The sequence below is a fragment of the Ursus americanus genome, chromosome 22, assembly GCF_024610735.1.
Source record: "Ursus americanus isolate L20-20 chromosome 22, mUrsAme1.1.p, whole genome shotgun sequence".
NCBI classification, from domain to species: Eukaryota; Metazoa; Chordata; class Mammalia; order Carnivora; family Ursidae; genus Ursus; species Ursus americanus.
In genome coordinates this window covers 50,499,927-50,505,947 of record NC_142148.1, presented here as the reverse complement: position 1 = coordinate 50,505,947, position 6,021 = coordinate 50,499,927, and the positions used below count along the sequence as shown (strand labels likewise).

At 51.9% G+C, this 6,021-nt stretch overlaps 1 protein-coding gene across 1 annotated transcript in view; it reads left to right on the top strand.

Annotated features, from left to right (window-relative positions):
* Positions 1-2,338: 2,338 nt before the first annotated feature.
* Positions 2,339-6,021, top strand: part of LOC148108128 (focal adhesion kinase 1-like) — a 51,065-nt gene continuing 47,382 nt past the window's right edge. The window contains exon 1 of the mRNA XM_087853835.1: positions 2,339-2,491. The gene's annotated coding sequence lies outside the window, so the exon portion shown is untranslated. The remainder of the gene's footprint in view (positions 2,492-6,021) is intronic.

Genomic DNA, 6,021 nt, shown 5'->3' with positions numbered 1-6,021 from the left:
GAATTCATTCTGGAAACTGAGTACTGAGTACTAAAGCCAGTGATGACTGCTATTTTTCTTTTTAATTTCTAAAATCAAGGGAAAACTATTTTACTTTTAAAATGAGGGGGAAAGGACATTGTGGAGATCGTGAATCAAAAGCGGCTGGCAATGATCTATTCATCGACAAATATTTATTGAACAACTTAATGCCAGGGTCCCGTGTTTCCCGTTCTCTTATAACTTCAGGTTTTCAGTCCCCGCATTCTGTAAAACCTTTTCTATCGCACAGTCCCTGTAATTCTTATAGGCTGCCACTAGGTGGCAGTATGCACACCCGTATTCTGGGTGGCGCTGTGCTGAGCTGCTCAAGTCAGGTAAGATTTCAGTTCAAGACACCTATTACTGCTTTGTAAGTTCTCATTGGCAGAATTATGTCATATATATCGATATGCATATATCGATATATACCTATATAGCTACATCTGTGTCTATATCTATATCTAAAATCTGCAGTATCTATATACAAATACAGATATATTTTAGGATTGGGAACATTACAATTAAGGGTGCTCGACTACTTGTCTTCCTCGAATAAACACTCCAGACACAAGTCAAACAAGAGACTAAAGCAAACAAACACGATACTTCTGCACACGAGACAGGGTGGCCTAGAGGCCAAGCACCCCAGCTTTGGAAGCCAACAGATAGGAGTCCAAATCCTGGATTCATCCATCATTTGCTTCATCACCTTAGTCAATTTACTTGAGATCCTTTGGCCTCAGTGTCCCTGTTTCAGTGCTGGGGATCTAATGGAGTCTGAATCACGGGGTTGTTCTGAGAGTTAAGTGAAATGGGGTAGGGAAAGAAATGAGGATCTAGCTGTTAGTATTCCTGCAGTCATTTCCACCTAGAAAACTCCTACTCATACCTGAAGACCCAGCTCAAAGGTCTTCTCCTCAGTGAAGCCCCTGCTAACTTTCTCGCAGGGAGTGAGACACTCCAGAGGGAGGAGAGTTCCAGGTGGAGCAAACTCTGGGGACCAAGGCCCTGGGGCTCACATTCAGAGACACACTTCCTTGGAAACTTGGATGGAGTCAAAAAAATTCTACAAATAACCGTAACACATTTCATTAAAGAACAACAAAAACATATATAGTAAAACTCTTGCTAAACAAAATTGTTTTATTTTACCTGCTTCTGTTACAACTAGAGTCAAATGATACCTTCTGAGGACAGAACGGTGGGTTACCTTTTTGGGCTTCAGGAGTTCACCTTTGAAAAGGAGTGTAGCCCTAACCTGCCTCCTGGCTTGTGGTGAGGATCAAAGTGACACCATAAAGATGAAAGTTGCCCTGCCTCTGGTTTCATTTCCTACCGCAAGGTTGTCTTTTTTTTTTTTAAAGAACACAAATCAGGTATTACTTCCTGCTTGAAACCCTCCCCAGGCTGCCTGCGGCCTAAAGAACAAAGGCCAGGCTCCTAAGGATGCCTGAAGAAGCCCCTGGACGAGTGCATTTTTGCCCCTTCCACTCGGTGTCCTGGGTCTGCTCAGCTGCCCTCGGCTGGTGACTCCCAGATCCCCGGGGTCCTCCTCTTCTGTCTCCAGCCCCGAGACCAGCGCGCAGGCCCCACATCTGTCTACCTCCAGCCGCCTCCCACAGCCTCTTTCAGGCCGTCTTCCAGGTTCCAATCTAAGTACAGCCCAGCTGATGCCACGGAACACACCCCTGAGCCTCACTCTCCTGTGTGCAGAGGGGCCCGGGACACCCAACTCCTCAGGGTGGGCAGGAAGTCTGGCGAAGACACGCGTGAGGACGCGGGCCAGGCCCCGGCCCACTGCGGGGCGCGACTGCGCGGGTTCCGGCCCTGGGGCTGGGCTGCAGGGCGGCGGGCTAGGGCGGCCCTGCAAAGGGGCCGCGTCCGGGCTGTGGGGGGCAGGGCAGCGGGTGGGAGGGCTTCCCCGAGATCGGTCCAACCCCGCCGGCCCAGAGTGCCGCTGGTGGGAGCCCCGGGACCTCAGTTCGGCGGGCCGCCCCTCCCGGCCCCCGCCGAGGCTTCCCCGGACTCGGCCACCACACGCGCGCTCAGTCCCTCGCAGTCCTGAATGCCCGGCGCGACTGTCCGGCGCGGTCTCGGGAGCGTAGCCCTGTGGCTTGCTGGGCATGCGCGGAGCGCCGGGCGCATGCCCGGTCCTGGGGAGGGGGGGGAGGGCGGAAGCTCGGCGCGGGGACGCGGCCGGGCGCGCGCCATGGCGGTGAAGCCCGCCTCAGCCGGTCGCCGCGCATGCGCGACCTGCGCCGACGCAGCACGCCCTGAGGGCGCTATCCCGCCGCCGCCGCCGCCAGCCCGCCGCCGCCGCCGCCTCCGCCGCCAGTCCGCCGCCGCCGCCGCCGCCGCAGAGACCGCTGTGCGCCCGCGGCGTGAGGCGTGGGAGGGAGCACCGCCTGTCGGTTCGCGGCGCCGCCTCGGAGTGGTCTGCCCTCGCCTCCCGGCGCCCCGCGCGGTTCGAGTGAGTGCGGGCCTGGGGAGGGGGCCGGGACGCGGGCGGGCGGGCGGGCCGGCTCCTGGAGCTGGGGGTTGGCAGGGCCTAGCGGGGCCAACCAGCCGGTCCGCGCGGCGGATATGGCGGAGACGGGCCCCTCCCGCGCGGGGCTCGGGAGGCCGAGGATGTGGGGAGGCCGGAGAAGTGGGGAGGACGAGGGAGGGGCCCCGGGAGGACGGCGCTGTGGGGAGGACCGCGGCGCGGGCGGGTCGGGAGATGTGGGGCGGACTGGGGGGTCTCCGGGAGGACGGGGGGGACACGAGAGGCCAGGGAAGGGGGAGGAGGGGGCGGGTTCTGGGAGAACGGCGCTGGGTGGAGGACGGACTTGTGGGGAGGTCGGTGGGCTCTGGCAGGCCTGGGGACGAGGGGAGGCCGGGGGCTCGGGTAAACGGGGAGGTTTGGGGGACATGAGAAGGCCTGGGGGTGTTCGTGAAAGATGGGGAGGTTGGTGGATTCGGGGGTCTCGGAGAGACGGAGGGGCTCGAGGCCGGAGCGCACAGGGAGGCCGGGGGCTTGGGGAGGCCAGCAGGCTTCCTTGGGAGCCGTCCAATTGCCTCAAAAACAAAAGGGGGGAGAGAGGAAGGAGGAGGAAGAGGGAAATCCTTGGGGACCTGGAGGGGGGGCGGGGGAATAGCCCTGACCCTATATGGGGACTCACTGGCCCTCAGGGAAGGGCGGGCTTCGCACCCGGGTCCGCGCGGGCTCCTTCCCCGCAGCTGGCGCGCAACTTGCTGTGGCCCTGTGGTTTTCGGGGCGAAAGCCCTGGAGACCTCGTTGATTCATTGTGCCTCCAAGTTTACCTCTTCCCAACCCAGCCCCCAGCTCTGCTTCTGGCTTAGGTGGAAGAAGGACTTGCTGTTTCTTTCTCTCTCCTTTCCTTTCTTTTCTCAGGAGGAGGAGTGAGTGTGTGTGTGTGTGTGTGTGTGTGTGTGTGTGTTACTTGGTTTTATTTAATTGGAGGATTTAGCTTAATGCACTAAGGGTAAAAAGAAATTTTTTTTAAGTCATTTCAACAGTGTCTCATTCTTGCATAGTTAGCCTGCAGCTGGGTTTTTGGCAGTGAGACTAAGATAATAGTAATGTAGTAATTGTGGGAACTGGTTGAAATACATTCAAGCTGAAGGCGGTGTAAGGATTTGGGGATCTGTACTTAAGACGACCAACGCTGGGATTCTTAGGTAGAATGTTGGGATTTTCTCTTCTTCAAAAGGAGTAATTCTAAAGTACTAGAAAGCAGGTGTCCTGATACCCAAGCCGGCACTCTTTTCATATTACGCAATGCGTACAATGTCAAGCAAGTGTCATCAGGTCTTGGGTTCCATATCCATTAGTGATAGCCAGACTATTAAAGTTCTGTAAGCCCCTGGTGAACTTTTCATCTTTTGGGGAGAATGAGGATATAGGAGAAATATTTGTTTTCTCAGGTGTGAAAAAAAGTTGTAACTCTTTAAAGGCAAGCAAGGCCCATATGTCCTTGAATTTTAGTTCTCCGGAAGGATAGCAGGTATGTGTAGTAGATACTCAGTAACCAAATAAATGCAAAAAAATAAAAAAAAACCTTTGCTTTTGTGTATACCCTTGTAGCAGGCGTTGTACTGGACTCTGCAGGGTGATAACTGGATGAGAAATGATCCTCTCCAAAAGGTCTTTGCAGCCGAGGGAGGGAGACAGAGAAGTCAGTCAGTGATGATGGTACAGTGGGTAAGTCCTGTGATAGAGGTGTGCCCAGGGCATTATGACGGGTACTCATCTTTCTTCAGTCCCCCACATTCTTAACCCTTTTTATACCTATTGTTATTTCCCCTCTACCCCAGACCTATTTTCCCCATACCTTCCAGTAGCCTCTTAGTAATTTTTCTTCATGGTCATACAGACTCATCTCTTCTTCACATTTGATTTCTGGCTTACAGTTTCCTGGAGATCTCCGTTCTCTTCTTTTCTGAGCTGCTTGCTCCTTCGGTCTTTTATTGTGTTGTCCCTGGATGTTCCTTTGTTCTCATCGTTTGGCTTTTGTCCAGAGTTGGATTTTATGTTTGTGGCAACTCTTGTCTTTGTCTTTCTTCACTGACTTCTTCCTTTTGGTGGCGTTAATTACTTTAAAAAGATAGTACAGTGTTTTTGGACAAGTTGAAGACAGCCTTCAGCATGCCCTCCTCTTGAGCAACACTGCTCCGGCTTGGACTTGTTTCCCTCTCTCCTGGTGCACAGCCACCATTCTGGAATCTCCCTTCATCGTCGTCCTGGGGATTCCCTTATCCCTTCTAATGGAAGCTCATGCCTTGCTCATTTTTTGTTGATGCTCGTGTTTTGGTGGAAGACTTTCTCCAGGGGCTTTCTGACATAGGATGCTTAGGAGGCAAACCTTTTGGGACCATGCATGATTGAAACTTGATTGATGGTTTCGCTGGGTATAGAGTTCTGTATTGGAATTCATTTTTGTTCATAAATTCAAAGATTGCTCCATTGCCTTCTTGTTTTCATGTTACTGTTTTAGAATTCAGAAGCTATTCTCATTTTTCCTTCGTACTAAACTTTTACCCCCCTCCCATCTTTAGAAGCTTGTAGGAGTTTTACAATTTGTCCAAGTCTTTTGAAATATCGTGATGGTGTACCTTGTGTGGGTCGGTTTTCATCCACTGTGCTGCATATTCAGCGGGTCCCTTCATTCTGGTAACTGGGAGTTTTCAGTTCTGGGAATACTCTTTGGCATTACTGTGCTGAGGTTTTCTCTCTTGCTTTTCCTTATTTTGTTTTTCTGGAAGTCTTATTATCCGGAACTTGGCTGTCCTGGGCTAAGGTTGTAATTATCTTAATACCTTTTTCTTCTTCTTCTTCTTCCTTCCTTTGCTCCTCCTTTTCTGCCTTTTTTTTGGGGGGGGTCTTTTTATTCTCTGTTCAGAGAGGTGACTTCAGTTTGACTTAACCTTTTCTTTAGTTTATTATTTCTGATTTCAGAAAGGTTCTTTAGATTTCCAAGGGCTCTTTTTCTATTTTTCTAGGAGAACATCCTGTTTTTCTTTATTGATTGCAGTGTTGTCTTACCTCTATATTATTGATAGTTTGTATAGTCTCTGTTTCTTTTAGGTTGTTTCCTTCCTTTTCCTGTCTGACGTGGTGGGGCCCTTTGACTTTTACATCAGGGTATTCTGGGTGGGCCATGTGTTGAGGGTCCCCAGGGTTAGTATCTTTAGATCTGTCTTTTGGAGCTGATCAGATTCCCCAGAAATATTCTCCAGTCTCTTTCCGGCACAATTCTGACTTCAGAATCTGGAAGCCAGCGGTGTGCGTGTGTGGTCTGTTGTAGGAGAGCTGGAGAATTCACTGTTCACTGTATATACGGTCATTAAGTCCAGCTCTGTTCAGTGCAGCTGGGCAGGGTGACTTCAGTCCATAGACGCCTCTACTTTTCCGGGGAATGCCCCCTCCCATCTTCTTTCAGAGTGAGGGGGCGTCACGTTGTGCCTGGCGTTGAGGTTCTGGTTTCAGCTTCCATGGCC